The sequence below is a fragment of the Phyllobates terribilis genome, unplaced genomic scaffold, assembly GCF_046119375.1.
Source record: "Phyllobates terribilis strain yellow unplaced genomic scaffold, ASM4611937v1 Scaffold_4__5_contigs__length_816908805, whole genome shotgun sequence".
Classification (NCBI taxonomy): Eukaryota; Metazoa; Chordata; class Amphibia; order Anura; family Dendrobatidae; genus Phyllobates; species Phyllobates terribilis.
This window is the reverse complement of record NW_027362764.1, coordinates 691,982,957-692,009,724: the sequence shown is the minus strand read 5'-3', so window position 1 is coordinate 692,009,724 and position 26,768 is coordinate 691,982,957. Positions and strand designations below refer to the sequence as shown.

The following is a 26,768-nucleotide window of genomic DNA, read 5'->3' as shown; positions in this document are numbered from 1 at the left end:
CAACAGGTGGCGTAGTCGTCCTGCATCTACCGCTGTTACATCGCCGCTCAGTTTGACTCCCTGGGCACGGACCGGGTCACCGCCACGAGACTACAACCCTCAAGAGATCTGGCTCCGGGTAAGCTCCCGCGTGCGCAACGCAGCGCGACACAGGCCCAGGGGCGCGTCAACTTTGGCGTAGTCAGCAGGATTTCGTGCCCGCAACCACCGGGTACTGCGTGCCTGAAAAAGAGACTTTTCTAACTTACCTGTGGTGAAGATTCCCGCCATCCGGCGCCGTCTTCAGCCTTCTTCCCGCCATCGGTGAAGTTTCCCGCCATCCGGCGCCATCTTCTGCCTTCTTCCCGCTATCCGTGGAGTTTTCCCGCCATTGGACGCCATCTTGAGGACGCCGCGCGGGAAGAAGAGGGGCGTGGACTCCGAAAGCGCGCGAGAACTGAAGCCCCGCCTCACGTCCGGACGTTGCGTAAGGTCCTGGAAGGAGCCCAGCAGACGCCGACATCACAGGAGCGCGACGGAAGGTCCTCAACCCTGACGATCCACTGCGGAGCCGCGGCCTACGGAAGAGGATCATCGCAAGGTAGGCCACGGTCCACTAGGGGGGAGGAAGATGTCGGATACGGAGGAGAGCTTCACTGCCTCAACCCCCGCCAGCGCTACCGCTGCTGCAGTTATGCCCTTCACCATGCCCTATATCCCGGGAGCAGCTTGGCTACCCCAGTACTCAGGGGAGTCACATACCCTGCATGACTTTAGAGAAAAGCTGGATAGCCTCTTCCAGGTGTACCCCCTCACAGAAGAGCAAAAAGTGAGCATCCTGGTGGCCCAACTAACCGGGGCAGCCAAAAGGGAAGTAAAATCCTGGCCACCTGGGAGGAAGACTGTCGCAGGGATACTAACCCGGCTGAAGGACACCTTTGATACCCGCACCTCAGCCGAGATTAAGCTTAGATTCTACGGGTGCAAGCAGCGAGCGCATGAGAGTATAAGGGACTATGCACTAAACCTACAAGAGGCCCTGAGGGCCATTAAGCAGACCGACCCTGATGGAGTGGGAAACGAGGACAGGCTGTTGACCGAACAGTTTATAGAGGGACTGTATTGTAATACCCACCGAACCCAGTTGCGGGCAATGGCCTTACAGGATCCCCATCTGGGCTTTGCACAGTTCAAGGACAGAGCCATCCGGGTGCTCCGAGAACCGGCACCGGGTGGCGTTGTGACCCACAAGCGCCCTGCTATCACTTACCACCAGGAGGCGGCGCCCTTGTCAGCAGGGCCTGTGGGAGCTGATGCGCAGGCTTTGGACAATGACCCGGCTCCAGACCTACACCATCAGCTCCAAGAGCTAGCTAAGAGCGTTGCTGCGCTAACCCGAACTGTGCAGTCTTTACAGGCTTCCACCCCAGGGAAGATCCAGCTGGCATCCGGACCGGAGGACATCCCGTGGCGTCGACCAAGGAGGACCCCACCGGCCAGAGGGAGACCCAGTGACCGATACAGCGAGGACGGACGACCCATCTGCCGCCGCTGCAATCAACCTGGACATATGGCAAGGTACTGTTCTTTAAACGGGCACAACCTGGGGTAGAGGGCCAACCCCCAGGAAAAAGATCACCAGGCCCATCGAACTGGCGCGACAGATATGTGGGAGGACGTCCAGTCTTGCCTGTGGTACTGGATGGCATTCCCATGAGTGCCCTACTGGACACCGGGTCACAGGTCACCACCATCCCGTACGTGCTCTTTAAGCAGTACTGGAATGACTCGGATATTACCCGCTACCCTGACGACGACTTGAGTATCATCGCCAGCAATGGCCAGCCCGTGCCACAGATCGGATTTAAAGAGGTGACCATCAAAATCGGTAGAGTCGAACTGGCAGCACAGGGACTGATCATTGTAGATACTGACAAACATGAGAGTCACCCAAAAATAACTCTAGGAACTAATGTAATTGAAAATTGTCTTGCAGAGGTGATTTTCCTTTTACAGCAGGTTGCCAAGAACGCCAGCTCCGGCGAGCAGCGGGTGCTCCAGAAAGAGATCCGGGCACTGATGCGACGGCAACAGGTGGAACTCTCCGGCGGTGAGATTGGTAGCGTAAGAATGTGTGACCCTTTTCCTATTGCCATGCCCCCAAAAAGTGAAATGATGATTTGGTGCCGGGCAGCTATTGGTCTGAGAGGTAGAGATTACCAGGCAATGGTAGAACCAGTTTACTCGGACAGTAGGCCCACCATTTTGACAGCACGGGGGGTGGTTGATGTACGCCATGGGAGGGTGCCCGTTCGCATAATAAATATCGGGGAGAGGGAAGTGTACCTGCCCCGGTATGCCACGCTAGCCAAATTATATACCATTAACCAAAATTCTATACAATCTGTGGAACCCTTGCCTCCATCTCACCCGGAGGAAGGTAACGGCTCTAAGAAAAACATGGAGGACTGGTGTCAGCAACTACATCTGGGTACTGACTCCACTCCCGCCCACCAGAAACAAGGAGTCTATCGGGTGGTTCAGGAGTACGAGAGAGTGTTCAGTAAACACCTGTTAGACTTCGGGCGAGTCAAGGGGGTAGAACACCACATCCCCACGGGAGACCATCCTCCTATAAAAGAGAGGTATCGACCCGTACCCCCTGCCCACTACCAACACGCCAAGGGGATGCTTAGAGACATGAAGGAGGCTGGGGTGATCAGGGATAGCTGTAGCCCCTGGGCAGCTCCACTAGTCTTAGTCCGAAAGAAAGACAACACCATGAGGATGTGTGTAGATTACCGGAAAATCAATCGTATCACACACAAGGATGCGTACCCCTTACCAAGGATAGAGGAGTCATTGGCTGCTTTAAGATCTGCTAACTTCTTCTCTACCTTGGATCTCACTAGCGGGTACTGGCAGGTTCCTGTAGCAGAGGCGGACCGGGAGAAGACCGCATTCACCACCCCGATGGGACTTAGCGAGTTCACCTGCATGCCGTTCGGACTCTGCAACGCACCGGGAACCTTCCAACGACTAATGGAGTGTTGTCTGGGCCACAGAAACTTCGAGACGGTCCTGTTGTACCTGGACAATGTCATCGTATATTCCAAGACGTATGAGGACCACCTGAAACACCTGGCGGAAGTGTTCGAAGCTCTGGCAAGTTACGGCCTAAAGGTGAAACCCTCCAAGTGTCACCTCCTGAAACCAAAGGTGCAGTACCTGGGACACGTGGTGAGCGCTGACGGAGTGGCTCCCGACCCTGATAAGATCACCGCAATTAAGGAATGGCCAAGCCCCTCCAGCGTAAAAGAAGTGCGGCAGTTCCTCGGGTTGGTAGGCTACTACCGAAGGTTTATTCCCGGTTTCACCAAAAAGGCAGCACCTATGCAGGACCTCCTGATAGGCCAGTCCCGGAAGGCCAAGAACCAGAAGCCGCCCTTCAAATGGGAGGAGCTGGAAGAAGAGTCCTTCCGCCAGCTGAAGATGGCCCTCACGGGGGACTAAATCCTGGCGTACCCGGATTATAGCCAGCCCTTTATCCTCTACACCGACGCCAGTAACATCGGGCTAGGAGCCGTACTGTCCCAGATCCAGCAAGGGAAGGAACGAGTAATCGCCTACGCCAGCCGAAAACTGCGACCCACCGAAAGGAACCCCGAGAATTACAGCTCATTTAAGCTAGAGTTCCTGGCCGTGGTATGGGCAGTCACCGAGCGCTTTAAGCATTACCTCGCTTCTTCCCGGTTCACCGTGTACACGGATAACAACCCGTTGACACACCTGGACACGGCAAGACTCGGTGCCCTGGAGCAGAGGTGGATGGCCCGTCTGTCCAACTACGAGTTCATAATCAAATACCGGGCAGGACGCTCCAATACCAACGCGGACGCCCTGTCCAGGATGCCCAACCTGCCGGACGGAGGAGAAGATCCGGAGGGACTGGAAGAAGTTGAACTCCCTGCGTTCCACCGTCATGGGACTATCCAGTATTCCCACCGGGTAAGGAGTAAGCAGGCTGCTACGTTGAACCCCTTACCCCACTACAACTGGGCGGAAACGCAAGACAGCGACCCTGCCGTCCGACTGGTGAAGGAGATGCTGACTCGGCCGGAGGCTCGCCTTGAACCAGACGCTCCGGAGGAAGCCAAACAACTATGGGCAGAGAAGAGTCGACTGTTCCTTTACAAAGGGAAGTTGTGCCGCAGAATGGTTAACTCCCGGACGCATGAATTACTCTGGCAAGTAGTGGTGCCACGAAGAGACGCAGCCATGGTGATGGAGGCATACCACGACGGAGCTGGACACTTCGGGTGGAAGAAGCTGGAGTTCCTGCTGCGCGAGCGGTTCCACTGGGTAGGCATGAGGGGAACCATCGAGAAGTGGTGCAGAGACTGTGGCCCGTGCAACCTGAGAAGGAAGGACCGTGCCAGCCAGAAGACTCCCCTGCAGTCCATCGTCACCCGGCAACCGTTGGAACTGGTAGCCTTGGATCATGTAAAACTGACCCCAAGCAGAAGTGGCTACGTCTACGCGTTAACCATCGTGGATCATTACTCCCGGTTTCTGGTTGTCGTCCCCGTCAAGGACTTAACGGCTCAAACAGCAGCTAGAGCCTTTCAGCAGCACTTTTGCCGTCCACACGGGTACCCGGACCAAGTGCTGACGGACCAGGGACCTGCCTTTGAAGCGGAGGTCTTCCAGGAATTCTGCAATCTGTATGGCTGCCGGAAGATAAGGACGACACCCTACCATCCGCAAACTAATGGACTTTGTGAGAAAATGAACCAGGTGGTAATGGATCTTCTAAAAACGTTGCCCCTGGAAGAACGCAGTCTGTGGCCTGAGAAGTTGCCCGATCTGGTGGACCTATACAACCACATCCCGGTAGGTTCCACCAACTGTACCCCGGCTTACCTAATGAGGGCAAGACCTGGTAAGTTACCTGTTGACCTGGAAATGGGAGTCCTGACACCCGAGGACACTTCACCAGAAACAGACTGGGACACAGAGAGGCAGCAGCAGTACCGGAGAGTACAGGAGAGCGTGGAGTGAAGTCTCTGTCAGGCTAGGGAAAGACAAGAGAAAACTTACAACCAGTATGCTCCCGCTGTTCCCCTGGTACCCGGAGAGCAGGTCTTGAAGAGGAAGAGACGGCTCCACAAGTTGGACGACCAGTGGGAGAAGGACCCGTACACCGTACTGCCCTCAAGCCACGAGAACCCGAAGGTTTGTACCATCAGTAAAGACGGAGGGGAAACCACAGCCATTGTATCCCGGGACCACCTGAAGAAGTGTCCCGAACAACTGAGGAACCCTGAAGAGGAACAAGAAGACCATCGACCCGTAGAGGAAAGGGAAGATATGGTTAGTACTGTGCTCGGGGACTTCCCTCGGTCTTGGACTCAAGTCAATGGTGCAGTTGTGGTACCCGTACTCACCTTCCTCCAACCAGCATCCCAAGCACCTACGGAGCAACAGGTAGAGCTGGAAGAACAGCCGGTCCAGGAGGCAGAAGACTCCACACAAGCAGAACAGGAGGATCAACCCTCTGCTTATAGTGAGCCTGCCGTACCCCTAGTGAGACAAAGAGCCGGTAGACAGCTGCCCAGTTTACCCTTGACAGCTCCTACACCCTGTAGTTCAGGGCCAGACAGTCAGCTCCGTAGGTCCACTAGGGCCACTAGAGGCCAGTTACCCGCACGCTGGAGGATTTGAAGTGTATAAATTGTTTTATTTATGTTTATCTGTGTATTGTTGCTTGTGTATAATTTTGTGTTTCCAGTTATTTTTAGGAATCCTTGGTGGATTTACCGGGAATCCTTGTACATAGTTGGAGCGTAACCCAGGACGGACTAAAGACTGTTAAGGACTCGGGGTAGGACAAACCCCTACCTGGTTACGTCTCCCTGTTTTGGTGAAATGGACACCTTGCTTTTCTTCAAAGACTGCACCCGGTTACGGACATGCCGTAACCAACTTTATATGTTTTTCTTATTGTATTATTATTGTTTTTATCTTGTTATGTTTTTCTAAAATATGTTTAGTCCCGGAGTACTAAATTTCACTAGGGGGGAATGTGACACCCCAGGGGTCTGGTTGCCACAGTGATAGAGATGTTATGTCTGAGAGCAGGTGGGAGGTCCTTTGGTCAGGGATCCTGTGCATGCCACACCTCCTGCCCAGTCTTGGGAGGGGAAGAACTTCCCCTATATAAACCCGGGGCTGAAGCAGGGTTAGCAGTCAAGGAGAGTAGAGACAAGAAACAGCAGAAGCAATACTACTACGAGTCAGGGGCTGGCAGCTGCAGAGCTCGCCCTGACTGAGAAGCTTTCTTACCGGACCCGGCGTCCGAGGCTGTGGGGACTAACTCTTACCCAGTGTTATGCACACGCCCGGACTGACTGGCGTGTGCGGGTGTTGTGGTTCCACTGGACCATGGACCGGAGAGTGCCTGGAGGGGCGTGACTAAGTATCTGGCCGATCCGACCAAGGTGGCACGACGGCATACGACGCCAGTGCACCAGGGAGAAACCGGGCAGAGGGACCAGGTGCTACTCCAGGTCAAACTCCGGACACGGGGGTTGACCCACACTGGGATTACTGGAACAGGCAGCTTAGGCTGGCACAGACTGGTGGATGTAAGCAAACACGGCAGGTATGCAGATGGGTGGATACAGGCGAGTATGCAGGCAGGGAGGTACTGGCCGAAAGGACGGGCTGGAGCACAGAAAGGTTAAGACCCAGTACAGACTGGGTCACAGAACCGCAGATGCGGTAGACAACCACAGCAGAGAGGGAATGCCCGAAGCGGTGGGCAAGAACAGAGCAGGACGGGGCTGCAGGAGCAGCGAGCACAAGCAGGGCAGGACAGGACTGCCGGAGCAGCGGGCAGAAGCAGGGCAGGACAGGACTGCCGGAGCAGCGGGCAGAAGCAGGGCAGGACAGGACTGCCGGAGCAGCGGGCAGAAGCAGGGCAGGACAGGACTGCCGGAGCAGCGGGCAGAAGCAGGGCAGGACAGGACTGCCGGAGCAGCGGGCAGAAGCAGGGCAGGACAGGACTGCCGGAGCAGTGAGCAAAAGGGTCAGAGCGGAGCAAGGCTGCCGGAGCAGTGAGCAAAAGGGTCAGAGCGGAGCAAGGCTGCGGAGCAGTGAGCAAGGAGTCAGAGCAGGCTAGAACCGCCGGAGCGGTGAGCAAAGGAGTCAGAGCAGGCTAGAACCGCCGGAGCGGTGAGCAAAGGAGTCAGAGCAGGCTAGAACCGCCGGAGCGGTGAGCAAAGGAGTCAGAGCAGGCTAGAACCGCCGGAGCGGTGAGCAAAGGAGTCAGAGCAGGCTAGAACCGCCGGAGCGGTGAGCAAAGGAGTCAGAGCAGGCTAGAACCGCCGGAGCGGTGAGCAAAGGAGTCAGAGCAGGCTAGAACCGCCGGAGCGGTGAGCAAAGGAGTCAGAGCAGACTAGAACCGCCGGAGCGGTGAGCAAAGGAGTCAGAGCAGACTAGAACCGCCGGAGCGGTGAGCAAAGGAGTCAGAGCAGACTAGAACCGCCGGAGCGGTGAGCAAAGGAGTCAGAGCAGACTAGAACCGCCGGAGCGGTGAGCAAAGGAGTCAGAGCAGACTAGAACCGCCGGAGTGGTGAGCAAAGGAGTCAGAGCAGACTAGAACCGCCGGAGCGGTGAGCAAAGGAGTCAGAGCAGACTAGAACCGCCGGAGCGGTGAGCAAAGGAGTCAGAGCAGACTAGAACCGCCGGAGCGGTGAGCAAAAGGGTCAGAGCGGAGCAAGGCTGCGGAGCAGTGAGCAAGGAGTCGGAGCAGGCTAGAACCGCCGGAGCGGTAAGCAAAGGAGTCAGAGCAGACTAGAACCGCCGGAGCGGTAAGCAAAGGAGTCAGAGCAGACTAGAACCGCCGGAGCGGTGAGCAAAGGAGTCAGAGCAGGCTAGAACCGCCGGTGCGGTGAGCAAAGGAGTCAGAGCAGACTAGAACCGCCGGAGCGGTGAGCAAAGGAGTCAGAGCAGACTAGAACCGCCGGAGCGGTGAGCAAAGGAGTCAGAGCAGGCTAGAACCGCCGGAGCAGTGAGCAAAGGAGTCAGAGCAGACTAGAACCGCCGGAGCGGTGAGCAAAGGAGTCAGAGCAGACTAGAACCGCCGGAGCGGTGAGCAAAGGAGTCAGAGCAGACTAGAACCGCCGGAGCGGTGAGCAAAGGAGTCAGAGCAGACTAGAACCGCCGGAGCGGTGAGCAAAGGAGTCAGAGCAGACTAGAACCGCCGGAGCGGTGAGCAAAGGAGTCAGAGCAGACTAGAACCGCCGGAGTGGTGAGCAAAGGAGTCAGAGCAGACTAGAACCGCCGGAGCGGTGAGCAAAGGAGTCAGAGCAGACTAGAACCGCCGGAGCGGTGAGCAAAGGAGTCAGAGCAGACTAGAACCGCCGGAAGCGGTGAGCAAAAGGGTCAGAGCGGAGCAAGGCTGCGGAGCAGTGAGCAAGGAGTCGGAGCAGGCTAGAACCGCCGGAGCGGTAAGCAAAGGAGTCAGAGCAGACTAGAACCGCCGGAGCGGTAAGCAAAGGAGTCAGAGCAGACTAGAACCGCCGGAGCGGTGAGCAAAGGAGTCAGAGCAGGCTAGAACCGCCGGAGCGGTGAGCAAAGGAGTCAGAGCAGACTAGAACCGCCGGAGCGGTGAGCAAAGGAGTCAGAGCAGACTAGAACCGCCGGAGCGGTGAGCAAAGGAGTCAGAGCAGGCTAGAACCGCCGGAGCAGTGAGCAAAGGAGTCAGAGCAGGCAAGGCTGAGTAGGGGGGACAGGGCTCTGTTCACACGGAACAGACAGGAAGGGAAAGGCAGAGCCAGACACCCACAGGGTACTTGCAGAGAAGTAGCGAGTGGACCACAAACTCACAAACGGGAGTACAGAGACAACAAGCAGGAGTTAGGTACGAGTTCAGACTCTGCAGAAAAAGGAAGGGAACGGACATAGAGGCAAAACAGGTAAAGGATAGGAGAGAGTTCAGACTGGAACTGAGTGTACGGAGGAGACCGACACTGCAGCGGAATACAGGAGCGGGTCTGGGAATACGGCCCCCAGAGAGGCAGGACGAACAGGCAAGGAGCGTGTTCAGACAGGACAGACAAGATACAGGAGCGGGTCTAGGTAATCGGCCCCTAGAAGGCGGGAGGAACAGGCTAGGAGCGTGTTCAGACAGGTCAGACAAGATACAGGAACGGGTCTAGGTAATCGGCCCCTAGAAGGCGGGAGGAACAGGCTAGGAGCGTGTTCAGACAGGCCTGGAAATACAGCCTCCAGGATAGGCAGACAAGAGAACACAGAACGGGACCTGGCACCTTCAGAGTGCAAGCACACACTGAATGAAACACTATGCTCAGGCAGGAATAGATGGGAGCAGCTGAGCTATATACCAGGTGACAGACAGCAATAGGCTGAGGACGCACAAGGGGTGTGACCCACAGCAGGTACAAAAAGCAGGAAGTGATCGGGCGCCACCCTTAAGCAGCAGAAACAGACACAAACAGACAGCATGGAGGGAAGCCAGAGAGACATTCTGGACTGGAGATCAAGTGCGCGCTCTTGCACAGTGGGAGATGGACCACCATGCAAGGACGCCGCCAGGTATGTTACAGTACCCCCCCCTTATGCCCCCTCTTCTTCAGGCCTGCCAGAATCTTCCGCAGGGAATTCGAGGACCAGTCGTTCACTTCAAGGAGATCACTTCCACTGTCCACAGGAAAAACTGATCTCATCTGGTTAGCTAGGATGCTACCTCCTATCCAGCCATCCTCAGCAACAGACGAAATGGGTGGAGTACCAGGAACAGCACACAAGGAAGTCTCTCTCCACATATTTTCAGGTGGCACCCCAGAGGGTACAGGAGACAACTGGAAGTCCTTCACCGGGTTGGAGGGGGACAGAGACTTGGGGGTAATCTCTGCTTCGAGGTACATCTTGTCAAGCTCACAGGAAGAAATAGACGGGTTATCAGGTACATAATGAGGAAAAGTCACTGTCTCTTTGTTATCTGGTGGTACCCCGGAGAATTCAGGAAACAACTGGAGGTCCTCCGCCGGCTCAGAAGAGTGCAGAGGCTCAGAGAAAACATCTGCTTCAGAGTACACTAGGTCGGACTCACTGGAGGAAGCAGGCGAGGTATCGGGTACCGAGTATAGGAAAGTCTCTGTCCATTCACCACCAGGTGGCACCCCGAAGGGTTCTGGAGACAACTGGAGGTCCTCCACCTGGTCAGAGGGGTGTAGAGACTCAAGGGTAACCTCTGCTTCAGAGTACACAAGGTCGGACTCACTGGACGAAGCAAGCGAGGTATCAGATCCAGGATATAGGAAAGTCTCTGTCCATTCACCACCAGGTGGCACCCCGAAGGGTTCTGGAGACAACTGGAGGTCCTCCGCCTGGTCGGAGGGATGTAGAGACTCGGGATTAACCTCTGCTTCGGAGTACACTAGGTTGGACTCACTGGACGAAGCGAGCGAGGTATCAGGTACAGAGTAAAGGAGAGTCTCTGTCCTTTCGCTACCAGGTAGCACCCCGAAGGGTTCTGGAGACAACTGGAGGTCCTCCGCCTGGTCGGAGGGGTGTAGAGACTCGGGGGTAACTACCACTTTGGGGTACCGATTGTCAGGCTCACAGGACGAAGCGGACAAAGTATCGAGTACCGAGTGTAGAGAAGTCTCTCTCCATTTGTCATCGAGTGGTATCCCGGAGGATTCAGGAGGCAACAGGGGGTCCTCCGCCAGGTAGTAGAGGTGCACAGACTCAGAGGTAACCACAGCTTTGGAGCATCCTTGGACATGCACACCGGTTAAAGTGGGTGAAGCATCTGATGCCGGGTGCAGGAAGTTCTCCTGTGTGGAGTCTGGATGGGCAGAAGTCTCTTCGGGCAGGAGAACCGGAGCACTACCCACGCACATTACCCGTTGGGGCTTCTCCGGGATACAGGGAGATGAAGCTTCAGTAGGGACTTCAAGGTTGGGGTGAGGAGGTCTCAGGGAGGACAGACCCTGGCGTGACGGCTTGCCTCTACGTCTAGCACATCTGGACTGCCTCTTGAGGTTGGGAGATGTATTCCGGAAAGCGTAGTCACCCTGTGAAGATTCTGGGTGGACAGTAGTCTCATTGGGCTGGAGGACTATTGCGCTACCCACACACATTACCCATCGGGGCTGCTCCGGGATATTGGGAGGTGAAGCTTCAGCAGGAGCCTCCGGGTTAGGATCATCGAAGACCATTAGAAAGGCCACCAGGAAGGCCATTAGGTCCAGGAGGATCGGATCCTGTGTTTCATATAGGGGGTTGATCCATTCCAAGGCATCACCCGCCAGGTAAGACATAATGAATGCCACCTTAACCCGATCGGTGGGAAAACATAGAGGGTAGAACTTGAAGTGTAGCATGCATTGCTCCACAAATGCACGACTTTGTCTTGGATCCCCATAGTAACGTGGCGGATCCGCAGGAACGAGAGCAGATAGATCCATCTGGACGGGTGCGTAATTCGCCTGGAACTCAGCTGAGAAAAAAAATTAATTTTATTTATTTATTTTTAATGCATGTATTCGCTGGAAAACTTCTCAGAGAGCGAAGGCCGTGGGGCTCAACGGGAACCATGGCCTGAGCATGCTGTTATGCACACGCCCGGACTGACTGGCGTGTGCGGGTGTTGTGGTTCCACTGGACCATGGACCGGAGAGTGCCTGGAGGGGCGTGACTAAGTATCTGGCCGATCCGACCAAGGTGGCACGACGGCATACGACGCCAGTGCACCAGGGAGAAACCGGGCAGAGGGACCAGGTGCTACTCCAGGTCAAACTCCGGACACGGGGGTTGACCCACACTGGGATTACTGGAACAGGCAGGTTAGGCTGGCACAGACTGGTGGATGTAAGCAAACACGGCAGGTATGCAGATGGGTGGATACAGGCGAGTATGCAGGCAGGAAGGTACTGGCCGAAAGGACGGGCTGGAGCACAGAAAGGTTAAGACCCAGTACAGACTGGGTCACAGAACCGCAGATGCGGTAGACAACCACAGCAGAGAGGGAATGCCCGAAGCGGTGGGCAAGAACAGAGCAGGACGGGGCTGCAGGAGCAGCGAGCACAAGCAGGGCAGGACAGGACTGCCGGAGCAGCGGGCAGAAGCAGGGCAGGACAGGACTGCCGGAGCAGCGGGCAGAAGCAGGGCAGGACAGGACTGCCGGAGCAGCGGGCAGAAGCAGGGCAGGACAGGACTGCCGGAGCAGCGGGCAGAAGCAGGGCAGGACAGGACTGCCGGAGCAGCGGGCAGAAGCAGGGCAGGACAGGACTGCCGGAGCAGTGAGCAAAAGGGTCAGAGCGGAGCAAGGCTGCCGGAGCAGTGAGCAAAAGGGTCAGAGCGGAGCAAGGCTGCGGAGCAGTGAGCAAGGAGTCAGAGCAGGCTAGAACCGCCGGAGCGGTGAGCAAAGGAGTCAGAGCAGGCTAGAACCGCCGGAGCGGTGAGCAAAGGAGTCAGAGCAGGCTAGAACCGCCGGAGCGGTGAGCAAAGGAGTCAGAGCAGGCTAGAACCGCCGGAGCGGTGAGCAAAGGAGTCAGAGCAGGCTAGAACCGCCGGAGCGGTGAGCAAAGGAGTCAGAGCAGGCTAGAACCGCCGGAGCGGTGAGCAAAGGAGTCAGAGCAGGCTAGAACCGCCGGAGCGGTGAGCAAAGGAGTCAGAGCAGACTAGAACCGCCGGAGCGGTGAGCAAAGGAGTCAGAGCAGACTAGAACCGCCGGAGCGGTGAGCAAAGGAGTCAGAGCAGACTAGAACCGCCGGAGCGGTGAGCAAAGGAGTCAGAGCAGACTAGAACCGCCGGAGCGGTGAGCAAAGGAGTCAGAGCAGACTAGAACCGCCGGAGCGGTGAGCAAAAGGGTCAGAGCGGAGCAAGGCTGCGGAGCAGTGAGCAAGGAGTCAGAGCAGGCTAGAACCGCCGGAGCGGTAAGCAAAGGAGTCAGAGCAGACTAGAACCGCCGGAGCGGTAAGCAAAGGAGTCAGAGCAGACTAGAACCGCCGGAGCGGTGAGCAAAGGAGTCAGAGCAGGCTAGAACCGCCGGAGCGGTGAGCAAAGGAGTCAGAGCAGACTAGAACCGCCGGAGCGGTGAGCAAAGGAGTCAGAGCAGACTAGAACCGCCGGAGCGGTGAGCAAAGGAGTCAGAGCAGGCTAGAACCGCCGGAGCAGTGAGCAAAGGAGTCAGAGCAGGCAAGGCTGAGTAGGGGGGACAGGGCTCTGTTCACACGGAACAGACAGGAAGGGAAAGGCAGAGCCAGACACCCACAGGGTACTTGCAGAGAAGTAGCGAGTGGACCACAAACTCACAAACGGGAGTACAGAGACAACAAGCAGGAGTTAGGTACGAGTTCAGACTCTGCAGAAAAAGGAAGGGAACGGACATAGAGGCAAAACAGGTAAAGGATAGGAGAGAGTTCAGACTGGAACTGAGTGTACGGAGGAGACCGACACTGCAGCGGAATACAGGAGCGGGTCTGGGAATACGGCCCCCAGAGAGGCAGGACGAACAGGCAAGGAGCGTGTTCAGACAGGACAGACAAGATACAGGAGCGGGTCTAGGTAATCGGCCCCTAGAAGGCGGGAGGAACAGGCTAGGAGCGTGTTCAGACAGGTCAGACAAGATACAGGAACGGGTCTAGGTAATCGGCCCCTAGAAGGCGGGAGGAACAGGCTAGGAGCGTGTTCAGACAGGCCTGGAAATACAGCCTCCAGGATAGGCAGACAAGAGAACACAGAACGGGACCTGGCACCTTCAGAGTGCAAGCACACACTGAATGAAACACTATGCTCAGGCAGGAATAGATGGGAGCAGCTGAGCTATATACCAGGTGACAGACAGCAATAGGCTGAGGACGCACAAGGGGTGTGACCCACAGCAGGTACAAAAAGCAGGAAGTGATCGGGCGCCACCCTTAAGCAGCAGAAACAGACACAAACAGACAGCATGGAGGGAAGCCAGAGAGACATTCTGGACTGGAGATCAAGTGCGCGCTCTTGCACAGTGGGAGATGGACCACCATGCAAGGACGCCGCCAGGTATGTTACACCCAGCAGCAGAAGCCGACCGGCAGGGGATTTCAGGTCCTCAGGCCCAGAAACCCGAAGGCACGGTCACACGCGTGGGACCAGCACCGCCATCGTGGAGCGGAAGCCATTAGAAGGCCCCGAGTCACCGGCCATACGGGTGAGCATCACACGGTACACTCAGGGACGTGGGCTACTTATATCCGCTTCTAGCAAGGTAGCCAGAAGAGTACAGTCAGTTTGGGAGGCCTACAACTCCGCCTGGCCAGGGGAGATCCCATCTGCTCAAGGACTGACCAGGCCCCGTTCACTAGCAAGTACTCCGGGAGGGTCTATCGTTGTTACCAGTAAAGACCCTGAATTACACCGCACCGTCTCTGAGTGGTTCCTGCTACCCCCATCATCCACATCTGCTGCCCTGAGGCCATACCCCTCCCATTGGGGGTTATACCATCTACGCTGCACCATCCATCCACCGGCCTCAGCGGACTGTCCTGCAGCGGCAGCTCCATAGCTGCATTCAACGGGTGGCGTAGTCGTCCTGCATCTACCGCTGTTACATCGCCGCTCACTTTGACTCCCTGGGCACGGAACGGGTCACCGCCACGAGACTACAACCCTCAAGAGATCCGGCTCCGGGTAAGCTCCCGCGTGCGCAACGCAGCGCGACACAGGCCCAGGGGCGCGTCATTAGCTCCTGGGCAGCTGTCTGATTGGGTTAGTTACACAAGATTCTTTGAAGAAGAAGACGTTAATTCTGCTGGCCCTCGTTAGGCGGTCGCCCTCTAAAACCATCCCCTGGGCAGCTGCTGAAAGCCTGGCCCCTTCACAGCGCGAGATGCTTTTAACGCCATCATTTGCATACGGCCGGCTGCGGGGTCAATAAGCACTCCTAGCCGTGGCAAGGAGCTCGGTGTGAGGCCTGGTAGAGGCGGCGGGGTTGCGTCCTTATCTTAGAGGTCTTGGGGGGCTTGGGATGCTTGGGTCTTCCAGCCTCTACTTTACGTAAGGTCGGTGTCCAGCAAGGCGCCACTCAATGCTAGCCGAGCTGGGCAAGATGGCAAAACGTCATCAAAATTGTCTACAATACCTGGTGTTCTCAGGAGGTGTCCCAACCAAGTATTTCGGAACCCATCTCTGCTTTGCTTCCGAGATCAGACGTATCCAAGGTGGTATGGCCAGTAGACGCTGCTTGGCCCATCGCCCGGCCAGCCTTCCTCAGGATCGCGTGGGGACAAGAACTCTGGCCGTTCTGGGGCGGTCTCCGAAGGACCGATGCATAGGCTGTGCCGTCCCTATAGGTGTTGTTTGTTGAGCAATGAAACACCTGCTGCATCAGATGTGTTTAAAAATGGCTCGGCGCAGGGTCTCCTGCAGCCTAAACCGTTCATCGCGGGGATGTGACAGAAAGAGCAAGCTGGACCCACAACTTGGGGTGGAGCGAAACGCCCAGGAGTGAATGAAGGAAGTGAATTTGAGCTGCTCTTCGGGGGGGTCGTGTGGCCTGCAAAGGTGTTTTGCTTGGGTTGTGCTGTAAACTGGCCTCCAGGTTACCGGTGGTTGCCTCCAGGTCAGCGGTGGTTGCCTCCAGTCATGCGGGAGTCGCTGGTCCTGGTGAAAAGAAGCCTAGTATTAAAAGTTAATAAGCAACAATGCTGGAGGCCCACGGTGATGAGAAGGATGCTGGTATTTTGCAAGGATTAAATAGCGCAAGAGAGAAAGCAAATGAAAAGAAGAAAGGAGCATGTGTGCGCTTGTGAAAAAAGGAATGGAAAAAAGGCATAGAGGAGAGTGAGCCCTGCTGGTGGAAGTAAGAAAAGGCAAAAGCCTACAGCACCTGGTGTTCCCAGGCGGTCTCCCATCCAAGTACTAACCAGGCCCAACCCTGCTTAGCTTCCAAGATCAGACAAGATCAGGCGTGTTCAGGGTGGTGTGGCCGTAGGCAGAGACAGGCCTCTCACTTGCTGCTTTTCCACTTTGACGTCCGGTTGCCGGCTGCCCTTTCCAGTGCTTAGTAAGACAAGGTGCTTTTGTGCTTTCTTTTCTCTTCACTTTTTTGCTGGCTCCTTAAAAAGGTCTTGTAGACAGAACGCCCCGCTCAGAGCCGCTGAGCTCACTGATCGGCTGCCGCGCTGTCGACGGAACGTCAGCGTCGCGGCCAATGCCACAGGCCGGGAGCAGCGGCGAGACTCACCGGTAGACCTGGGTAGGGTGAGTAGAGCGCGGTTAGTTGCTTTCTAGATTAACTTTTAATGAAAGGGAGCAACCCTTTTGACTGTCTGCAGCGCGCCGTACCTAGGAAGCGCACACTCACACACAGCGAGCATGCACAAGTTGCTCGCACGAGACCACATTCCCTATTTGCACCTGCAGCTTTTCCGCCACCATGCGTCAGACTCTCCTGCCTGTCTTATTATTATTTCAGGGCCTTAGCAGTAACCACCCCCTCAATTCCCTCCCGCTCCTCCCTAGCACTGAGGTTAGCTCCTGGGCAGCTGTCTGATTGGGTTAGTTACACAAGCTTCTTTGAAGAAGAAGACGTTACTTCTGCTGGCCCTCGTTAGGCGGTCGCCCTCTAAAACCATCCCCTGGGCAGCTGCTGAAAGCCTGGCCCCTTCACAGCGCGAGATGCTTTTAACGCCATCATTTGCATACGGCCGGCTGCGGGGTCAATAAGCACTCCTAGCCGTGGCAAGGAGCTCGGTGTGAGGCCTGGTAGAGGCGGCGGGGTTGCGTCCTTATCTTAGAGGTCTTGGGGGGCTTGGGAGGCTTGGGACTTCCAGCCTCTACTTTACGTAAGGTCGGTGTCCAGCAAGGCGCCACTCCATGCTAGCCGAGCTGGGCAAGATGGCAAAACGTCATCAAAATTGTCTACAATACCTGGTGTTCTCAGGAGGTGTCCCAACCAAGTATTTCCGAACCCATCTCTGCTTTGCTTCCGAGATCAGACGTATCCAAGGTGGTATGGCCAGTAGACGCTGCTTGGCCCATCGCCCGGCCAGCCTTCCTCAGGCTCGCGTGGGGACGAGAACTCTGGCCGTTCTGGGGCGGTCTCCGAAGGACCGATGCATAGGCTGTGCCGTCCCTATAGGTGTTGTTTGTTGAGCAATGAAACACCTGCCGCATCATATGTGTTTAAAAATGGCTCGGCGCAGGGTCTCCTGCAGGCTAAACCGTTCATCGCGGGGATGTGACAGAAAGAGCAAGCTGGACCCGCAACTTGGGGTGGAGCGAAACGCCCAGGAGTGAATGAAGGAAGAGGGTGAGATGGTTGCGAGTGAATTTGAGCTGCTCTTCGGGGGGGTCGTGTGGCCTGCAAAGGTGTTTTACTTGGGTTGTGCTGTAAACTGGCCTCCAGGTTACCGGTGGTTGCCTCCAGGTCAGCGGTGGTTGCCTCCAGTCATGCGGGAGTCGCTGGTCCTGGTGAAAAGAAGCCTAGTATTAAAAGTAAATAAGCAACAATGCTGGAGGCCCACGGTGATGAGAAGGATGCTGGTATTTTGCAAGGATTAAATAGCGCAAGAGAGAAAGCAAATGAAAAGAAGAAAGGAGCATGTGTGCGCTTGTGAAAAAAGGAATGGAAAAAAGGCATAGAGGAGAGTGACCCCTGCTGGTGGAAGTAAGAAAAAGCAAAAGCCTACAGCACCTGGTATTCCCAGGCGGTCTCCCATCCAAGTACTAACCAGGCCTGACCCTGCTTGGCTTCCGAGATCAGACAAGATCGGGCGTGTTCAGGGTGGTGTGGCCGTAGGCAGAGACAGGCCTCTCACTTGCTGCTTTTCCACTTTGACGTCCGGTTGCCGGCTGCCCTTTCCAGTGCTTAGTAAGACAAGGTGCTTTTGTGCTTTCCTTTCTCTTCACTTTTTTGCTGGCTCCTTAAAAAGGTCTTGTAGACAGAACGCCCCGCTCAGAGCCACTGAGCTCACTGATCGGCTGCCGCGCTGTCGACGGAACGTCAGCGTCGCGGCCAATGCCACAGGCCGGGAGCAGCGGCGAGACTCACCTGTAGACCTGGGTAGGGTGAGTAGAGCGTGGTTAGTTGCTTTCTAATAGCCTGCAGCCGGGGATTAACTTTTAATGAAAGGGAGCAACCCTTTTGACTGTCTGCAGCGCGCCGTACCTAGGAAGCGCACACTCACACACAGCGAGCATGCACAAGTTGCTCGCACGAGACCACATTCCCTATTTGCACCTGCAGCTTTTCCGCCACCATGCGTCAGACTCTCCTGCCTGTCTTATTATTATTTCAGGGCCTTAGCAGGAACCACCCCCTCAATTCCCTCCCACTCCTTCCTAGCACTGAGGTTAGCTCCTGGGCAGCTGTCTGATTGGGTTAGTTACACAAGCTTCTTTGAAGAAGAAGACGTTACTTCTGCTGGCCCTCGTTAGGCGGTCGCCCTCTAAAACCATCCCCTGGGCAGCTGCTGAAAGCCTGGCCCCTTCACAGCGCGAGATGCTTTTAACGCCATCATTTGCATACGGCCGGCTGCGGGGTCAATAAGCACTCCTAGCCGTGGCAAGGAACTCGGTGTGAGGCCTGGTAGAGGCGGCGGGGTTGCGTCCTTATCTTAGAGGTCTTGGGGGGCTTGGGAGGCTTGGGACTTCCAGCCTCTACTTTACGTAAGGTCGGTGTCCAGCAAGGCGCCACTCAATGCTAGCCGAGCTGGGCAAGATGGCAAAACGTCATCAAAATTGTCTACAATACCTGGTGTTCTCAGGAGGTGTCCCAACCAAGTATTTCCAAACCCATCTCTGCTTTGCTTCCGAGATCGGACGTATCCAAGGTGGTATGGCCAGTAGACGCTGCTTGGCCCATCGCCCGGCCAGCCTTCCTCAGGCTCGCGTGGGGACGAGAACTCTGGCCGTTCTGGGGCGGTCTCCGAAGGACCGATGCATAGGCTGTGCCGTCCCTATAGGTGTTGTTTGTTGAGCAATGAAACACCTGCCGCATCAGATGTGTTTAAAAATGGCTCGGCGCAGGGTCTCCTGCAGGCTAAACCGTTCATCGCGGGGATGTGACAGAAAGAGCAAGCTGGACCCGCAACTTGGGGTGGAGCGAAACGCCCAGGAGTGAATGAAGGAAGAGGGTGAGATGGTTGCGAGTGAATTTGAGCTGCTCTTCGGGGGGGTCGTGTGGCCTGCAAAGGTGTTTTGCTTGGGTTGTGCTGTAAACTGGCCTCCAGGTTACCGGTGGTTGCCTCCAGGTCAGCGGTGGTTGCCTCCAGTCATGCGGGAGTCGCTGGTCCTGGTGAAAAGAAGCCTAGTATTAAAAGTAAATAAGCAACAATGCTGGAGGCCCACGGTGATGAGAAGGATGCTGGTATTTTGCAAGGATTAAATAGCGCAAGAGAGAAAGCAAATGAAAAGAAGAAAGGAGCATGTGTGCGCTTGTGAAAAAAGGAATAGAAAAAAGGCATAGAGGAGAGTGACCCCTGCTGGTGGAAGTAAGAAAAAGTAAAAGCCTACAGCACCTGGTATTCCCAGGCGGTCTCCCATCCAAGTACTAACCAGGCCCAACCCTGCTTAGCTTCCAAGATCAGACGAGATCGGGCGTGTTCAGGGTGGTGTGGCCGTAGGCAGAGACAGGCCTCTCACTTGCTGCTTTTCCACTTTGACGTCTGGTTGCCGGCTGCCCTTTCCAGTGCTTAGTAAGACAAGGTGCTTTTGTGCTTTCCTTTCTCTTCACTTTTTTGCTGGCTCCTTAAAAAGGTCTTGTAGACAGAACGCCCCGCTCAGAGCCGCTGAGCTCACTGATCGGCTGCCGCGCTGTCGACGGAACGTCAGCGTCGCGGCCAATGCCACAGGCCGGGAGCAGCGGCGAGACTCACCGGTAGACCTGGGTAGGGTGAGTAGAGCGCGGTTAGTTGCTTTCTAATAGCCTGCAGCCGGGGATTAACTTTTAATGAAAGGGAGCAACCCTTTTGACTGTCTGCAGCGCGCCGTACCTAGGAAGCGCACACTCACACACAGCGAGCATGCACAAGTTGCTCGCACGAGACCACATTCCCTATTTGCACCTGCAGCTTTTCCGCCACCATGCGTCAGACTCTCCTGCCTGTCTTATTATTATTTCAGGGCCTTAGCAGGAACCACCCCCTCAATTCCCTCCCGCTCCTTCCTAGCACTGAGGTTAGCTCCTGGGCAGCTGTCTGATTGGGTTAGTTACACAAGCTTCTTTGAAGAAGAAGACGTTACTTCTGCTGGCCCTCGTTAGGCGGTCGCCCTCTAAAACCATCCCCTGGGCAGCTGCTGAAAGCCTGGCCCCTTCACAGCGCGAGATGCTTTTAACGCCATCATTTGCATACGGCCGGCTGCGGGGTCAATAAGCACTCCTAGCCGTGGCAAGGAGCTCGGTGTGAGGCCTGGTAGAGGCGGCGGGGTTGCGTCCTTATCTTAGAGGTCTTGGGGGGCTTGGGAGGCTTGGGACTTCCAGCCTCTACTTTACGTAAGGTCGGTGTCCAGCAAGGCGCCACTCAATGCTAGCCGAGCTGGGCAAGATGGCAAAACGTCATCAAAATTGTCTACAATACCTGGTGTTCTCAGGAGGTGTCCCAACCAAGTATTTCCGAACCCATCTCTGCTTTGCTTCCGAGATCGGACGTATCCAAGGTGGTATGGCCAGTAGACGCTGCTTGGCCCATCGCCCGGCCAGCCTTCCTCAGGCTTGCGTGGGGATGAGAACTCTGGCCGTTCTGGGGCGGTCTCCGAAGGACCGATGCATAGGCTGTGCCGTCCCTATAGGTGTTGTTTGTTGAGCAATGAAACACCTGCCGCATCAGATGTGTTTAAAAATGGCTCGGCGCAGGGTCTCCTGCAGGCTAAACCGTTCATCGCGGGGATGTGACAGAAAGAGCAAGCTGGACCCGCAACTAGGGGTGGAGCGAAACGCCCAGGAGTGAATGAAGGAAGAGGGTGAGATGGTTGCGAGTGAATTTGAGCTGCTCTTCGGGGGGGCCGTGTGTCCTGCAAAGGTGTTTTGCTTGGGTTGTGCTGTAAACTGGCCTCCAGGTTACCGGTGGTTGCCTCCAGGTCAGCGGTGGTTGCCTCCAGTCATGCGGGAGTCGCTGGTCCTGGTGAAAAGAAGCCTAGTATTAAAAGTAAATAAGCAACAATGCTGGAGGCCCACGGTGATGAGAAGGATGCTGGTATTTTGCAAGGATTAAATAGCGCAAGAGAGAAAGCAAATGAAAAGAAGAAAGGAGCATGTGTGCGCTTGTGAAAAAAGGAATGGAAAAAAGGCATAGAGGAGAGTGACCCCTGCTGGTGGAAGTAAGAAAAAGCAAAAGCGTACAGCACCTGGTATTCCCAGGTGGTCTCCCATCCAAGTACTAACCAGGCCTGACCCTGCTTAGCTTCTGAGATCAGGCATGTTCAGGGTGGTGTGGCCGTAGACAGAGACAGGGCTCTCTCTTGCTGCTTTTCCACTTTGACGTCCGGTTGCCGGCTGCCCTTTCCAGTGCTTAGTGAGACAAGGTGCTTTTGTGCTTTCCTTTCTCTTCACTTTTTTGCTGGCTCCTTAAAAAGGTCTTGTAGACAGAACGCCCCGCTCAGAGCCGCTGAGCTCACTGATCGGCTGCCGCCCTGTCGACGGAACGTCAGCGTCGCGGCCAATGCCACAGGCCGGGAGCAGCGGCGAGACTCACCGGTAGACCTGGGTAGGGTGAGTAGAGCGCGGTTAGTTGCTTTCTAATAGCCTGCAGCCGGGGATTAACTTTTAATGAAAGGGAGCAACCCTTTTGACTGTCTGCAGCGCGCCGTACCTAGGAAGCGCACACTCACACACAGCGAGCATGCACAAGTTGCTCGCACGAGATCACATTCCCTATTTGCACCTGCAGCTTTTCCGCCACCATGCGTCAGACTCTCCTGCCTGTCTTATTATTATTTCAGGGCCTTAGCAGGAACCACCCCCTCAATTCCCTCCCGCTCCTTCCTAGCACTGAGGTTAGCTCCTGGGCAGCTGTCTGATTGGGTTAGTTACACAAGCTTCTTTGAAGAAGAAGACGTTACTTCTGCTGGCCCTCGTTAGGCGGTCGCCCTCTAAAACCATCCCCTGGGCAGCTGCTGAAAGCCTGGCCCCTTCACAGCGCGAGATGCTTTTAACGCCATCATTTGCATACGGCCGGCTGCGGGGTCAATAAGCACTCCTAGCCGTGGCAAGGAGCTCGGTGTGAGGCCTGGTAGAGGCGGCGGGGTTGCGTCCTTATCTTAGAGGTCTTGGGGGGCTTGGGAGGCTTGGGACTTCCAGCCTCTACTTTACGTAAGGTCGGTGTCCAGCAAGGCGCCACTCCATGCTAGCCGAACTGGGCAAGATGGCAAAACGTCATCAAAATTGTCTACAATACCTGGTGTTCTCAGGAGGTGTCCCAACCAAGTATTTCCGAACCCATCTCTGCTTTGCTTCCGAGATCGGACGTATCCAAGGTGGTATGGCCAGTAGATGCTGCTTGGCCCATCGCCCGGCCAGCCTTCCTCAGGCTCGCGTGGGGACGAGAAATCTGGCCGTTCTAGGGCGGTCTCCGAAGGACCGATGCATAGGCTGTGCCGTCCCTATAGGTGTTGTTTGTTGAGCAATGAAACACCTGCCGCATCAGATGTGTTTAAAAATGGCTCGGCGCAGGGTCTCCTGCAGGCTAAACCGTTCATCGCGGGGATGTGACAGAAAGAGCAAGCTGGACCCGCAACTAGGGGTGGAGCGAAACGCCCAGGAGTGAATGAAGGAAGAGGGTGAGATGGTTGCGAGTGAATTTGAGCTGCTCTTCGGGGGGGGTCGTGTGGCCTGCAAAGGTGTTTTGCTTGGGTTGTGCTGTAAACTGGCCTCCAGGTTACCGGTGGTTGCCTCCAGGTCAGCGGTGGTTGCCTCCAGTCAGCCGGGAGTCGCTGGTCCTGGTGAAAAGAAGCCTAGTATTAAAAGTAAATAAGCAACAATGCTGGAGGTCCACGGTGATGAGAAGCATGCTGGTATTTTGCAAGGATTAAATAGCGCAAGAGAGAAAGCAAATGAAAAGCAGAAAGGAGCATGTGTGCGCTTGTGAAAAAAGGAATGGAAAAAAGGCATCGAGGAGAGTGACCCCTGCTGGTGGAAGTAAGAAAAAGCAAAAGCCTACAGCACCTGGTATTCCCAGGCGGTCTCCCATCCAAGTACTAACCAGGCCTGACGCTGCTTAGCTTCCGAGATCGGGCGTGTTCAGGGTGGTGTGGACGTAAGCAGAGACAGGCCTCTCACTTGCTGCTTTTCTACTTTGACGTCCGGTTGCCGGCTGCCCTTTCCAGTGCTTAGTAAGACAAGGTGCTTTTGTGCTTTCCTTTCTCTTTACTTTTTTGCTGGCTCCTTAAAAAGGTCTTGTAGACAGAACGCCCCGCTCAGAGCCGCTGAGCTCACTGATCGGCTGCCGCGCTGTCGACGGAACGTCAGCGTCGCGGCCAATGCCACAGGCCGGGAGCAGCTGCGAGATTCACCGGTAGACCTGGGTAGGGTGAGTAGAGCGCGGTTAGTTGCTTTCTAATAGCCTGCAGCCGGGGATTAACTTTTAATGAAAGGGAGCAACCCTTTTGACTGTCTGCAGCGCGCGGTACCTAGGAAGCGCACACTCACACACAGCGAGCATGCACAAGTTGCTCGCACGAGACCACATTCCCTATTTGCACCTGCAGCTTTTCCGCCACCATACGTCAGACTCTCCTGCCTGTCTTATTATTATTTCAGGGCCTTAGCAGTAACCACCCCCTCAATTCCCTCCCGCTCCTTCCTAGCACTGAGGTTAGCTCCTGGGCAGCTGTCTGATTGGGTTAGTTACACAATCTTCTTTGAATAAGAAGACGTTACTTCTGCTGGCCCTCGTTAGGCGGTCGCCCTCTAAAACCATCCCCTGGGCAGCTGCTGAAAGCCTGGCCCCTTCACAGCGCGAGATGCTTTTAACGCCATCATTTGCATACGGCCGGCTGCGGGGTCAATAAGCACTCCTAGCCGTGGCAAGGAGCTCGGTGTGAGGCCTGGTAGAGGCGGCGGGGTTGCGTCCTTATCTTAGAGGTCTTGGGGGGCTTGGGACTTCCAGCCTCTACTTTACGTAAGGTCGGTGTCCAGCAAGGCGCCACTCCATGCTAGCCGAGCTGGGCAAGATGGCAAAACGTCATCAAAATTGTCTACAATACCTGGTGTTCTCAGGAGGTGTCCCAACCAAGTATTTCCGAACCCATCTCTGCTTTGCTTCCGAGATCGGACGTATCCAAGGTGGTATGGCCAGTAGACGCTGCTTGGCCCATCGCCCGGCCAGCCTTCCTCAGGCTCGCGTGGGGACGAGAACTCTGGCCGTTCTAGGGCGGTCTCCGAAGGACCGATGCATAGGCTGTGCCGTCCCTATAGGTGTTGTTTGTTGAGCAATGAAACACCTGCCGCATCAGATGTGTTTAAAAATGGCTCGGCGCAGGGTCTCCTGCAGGCTAAACCGTTCATCGCGGGGATGTGACAGAAAGAGCAAGCTGGACCCGCAACTTGGGGTGGAGCGAAACGCCCAGGAGTGAATGAAGGAAGAGGGTGAGATGGTTGCGAGTGAATTTGAGCTGCTCTTCGGGGGGGGTTGTGTGGCCTGCAAAGGTGTTTTGCTTGGGTTGTGCTGTAAACTGGCCTCCAGGTTACCGGTGGTTGCCTCCAGGTCAGCGGTGGTTGCCTCCAGTCATGCGGGAGTCGCTGGTCCTGGTGAAAAGAAGCCTAGTATTAAAAGTAAATAAGCAACAATGCTGGAGGCCCACGGTGATGAGAAGGATGCTGGTATTTTCAAGGATTAAATAGCGCAAGAGAGAAAGCAAATGAAAAGAAGAAAGGAGCATGTGTGCGCTTGTGAAAAAAGGAATGGAAAAAAGGCATAGAGGAGAGTGACCCCTGCTTGTGGAAGTAAGAAAAAGCAAAAGCCTACAGCACCTGGTATTCCCAGGCGGTCTCCCATCCAAGTACTAACCAGGCCTGACCCTGCTTGGCTTCCGAGATCAGACAAGATCGGGCGTGTTCAGGGTGGTGTGGCCGTAGGCAGATACAGGACTCTCACTTGCTGCTTTTCCACTTTGACGTCCGGTTGCCGGCTGCCCTTTCCAGTGCTTAGTAAGACAAGGTGCTTTTGTGCTTTCCTTTCTCTTCACTTTTTTGCTGGCTCCTTAAAAAGGTCTTGTAGACAGAACGCCCCGCTCAGAGCCGCTGAGCTCACTGATCGGCTGCCGCGCTGTCGACGGAACGTCAGCGTCGCGGCCAATGCCACAGGCCGGGAGCAGCGGCGAGACTCACCGGTAGACCTGGGTAGGGTGAGTAGAGCACGGTTAGTTGCTTTCTAATAGCCTGCAGCCGGGGATTAACTTTTAATGAAAGGGAGCAACCCTTTTGACTGTCTGCAGCGCGCCGTACCTAGGAAGCGCACACTCACACACAGCGAGCATGCACAAGTTGCTCGCACGAGACCACATTCCCTATTTGCACCTGCAGCTTTTCCGCCACCATGCGTCAGACTCTCCTGCCTGTCTTATTATTATTTCAGGGCCTTAGCAGGAACCACCCCCTCAATTCCCTCCCGCTCCTTCCTAGCACTGAGGTTAGCTCCTGGGCAGCTGTCTGATTGGGTTAGTTACACAAGCTTCTTTGAAGAAGAAGACGTTACTTCTGCTGGCCCTCGTTAGGCGGTCGCCCTCTAAAACCATCCCCTGGGCAGCTGCTGAAAGCCTGGCCCCTTCACAGCGCGAGATGCTTTTAACGCCATCATTTGCATACGGCCGGCTGCGGGGTCAATAAGCACTCCTAGCCGTGGCAAGGAGCTCGGTGTGAGGCCTGGTAGAGGCGGCGGGGTTGCGTCCTTATCTTAGAGGTCTTGGGGGGCTTGGGACTTCCAGCCTCTACTTTACGTAAGGTCGGTGTCCAGCAAGGCGCCACTCCATGCTAGCCGAGCTGGGCAAGATGGCAAAACGTCATCAAAATTGTCTACAATACCTGGTGTTCTCAGGAGGTGTCCCAACCAAGTATTTCCAAACCCATCTCTGCTTTGCTTCCGAGATCGGACGTATCCAAGGTGGTATGGCCAGTAGACGCTGCTTGGCCCATCGCCCGGCCAGCCTTCCTCAGGCTCGCGTGGGGACGAGAACTCTGGCCGTTCTAGGGCGGTCTCCGAAGGACCGATGCATAGGCTGTGCCGTCCCTATAGGTGTTGTTTGTTGAGCAATGAAACACCTGCCGCATCATATGTGTTTAAAAATGTCTCGGCGCAGGGTCTCCTGCAGGCTAAACCGTTCATCGTGGGGATGTGACAGAAAGAGCAAGCTGGACCCGCAACTTGGGGTGGAGCGAAACGCCCAGGAGTGAATGAAGGAAGAGGGTGAGATGGTTGCGAGTGAATTTGAGCTGCTCTTCGGGGGGGTTGTGTGGCCTGCAAAGGTGTTTTGCTTGGGTTGTGCTGTAAACTGGCCTCCAGGTTACCGGTGGTTGCCTCCAGGTCAGCGGTGGTTGCCTCCAGTCATGCGGGAGTCGCTGGTCCTGGTGAAAAGAAGCCTAGTATTAAAAGTAAATAAGCAACAATGCTGGAGGCCCACGGTGATGAGAAGGATGCTGGTATTTTGCAAGGATTAAATAGCGCAAGAGAGAAAGCAAATGAAAAGAAGAAAGGAGCATGTGTGCGCTTGTGAAAAAAGGAATGGAAAAAAGGCATAGAGGAGAGTGACCCCTGCTTGTGGAAGTAAGAAAAAGCAAA

General features: G+C 55.5%; 4 non-coding genes and 2 pseudogenes across 4 annotated transcripts; all 6 read right to left on the bottom strand.

Moving 5' to 3' along the window:
* Positions 1 to 15,871: 15,871 nt before the first annotated feature.
* LOC141266368 (5S ribosomal RNA) lies at positions 15,872 to 15,990 on the bottom strand. Its single transcript, XR_012320407.1, has one exon. It is a non-coding gene; the product is annotated as a 5S ribosomal RNA (ribosomal RNA).
* Positions 15,991 to 17,680: 1,690 nt separating this feature from the next.
* LOC141266531 (5S ribosomal RNA) lies at positions 17,681 to 17,799 on the bottom strand. Its single transcript, XR_012320566.1, has one exon. It is a non-coding gene; the product is annotated as a 5S ribosomal RNA (ribosomal RNA).
* A 1,706-nt stretch (positions 17,800 to 19,505) lies between these two features.
* On the bottom strand, positions 19,506 to 19,624 carry LOC141267522 (5S ribosomal RNA). The gene has a single exon (XR_012321312.1). It is a non-coding gene; the product is annotated as a 5S ribosomal RNA (ribosomal RNA).
* Positions 19,625 to 21,330: 1,706 nt separating this feature from the next.
* On the bottom strand, positions 21,331 to 21,439 carry LOC141269256 (5S ribosomal RNA; annotated as a pseudogene).
* A 1,707-nt stretch (positions 21,440 to 23,146) lies between these two features.
* Positions 23,147 to 23,255, bottom strand: LOC141269651 (5S ribosomal RNA; annotated as a pseudogene).
* A 1,697-nt stretch (positions 23,256 to 24,952) lies between these two features.
* Positions 24,953 to 25,071, bottom strand: LOC141266530 (5S ribosomal RNA). Its single transcript, XR_012320565.1, has one exon. It is a non-coding gene; the product is annotated as a 5S ribosomal RNA (ribosomal RNA).
* Positions 25,072 to 26,768: the final 1,697 nt, after the last annotated feature.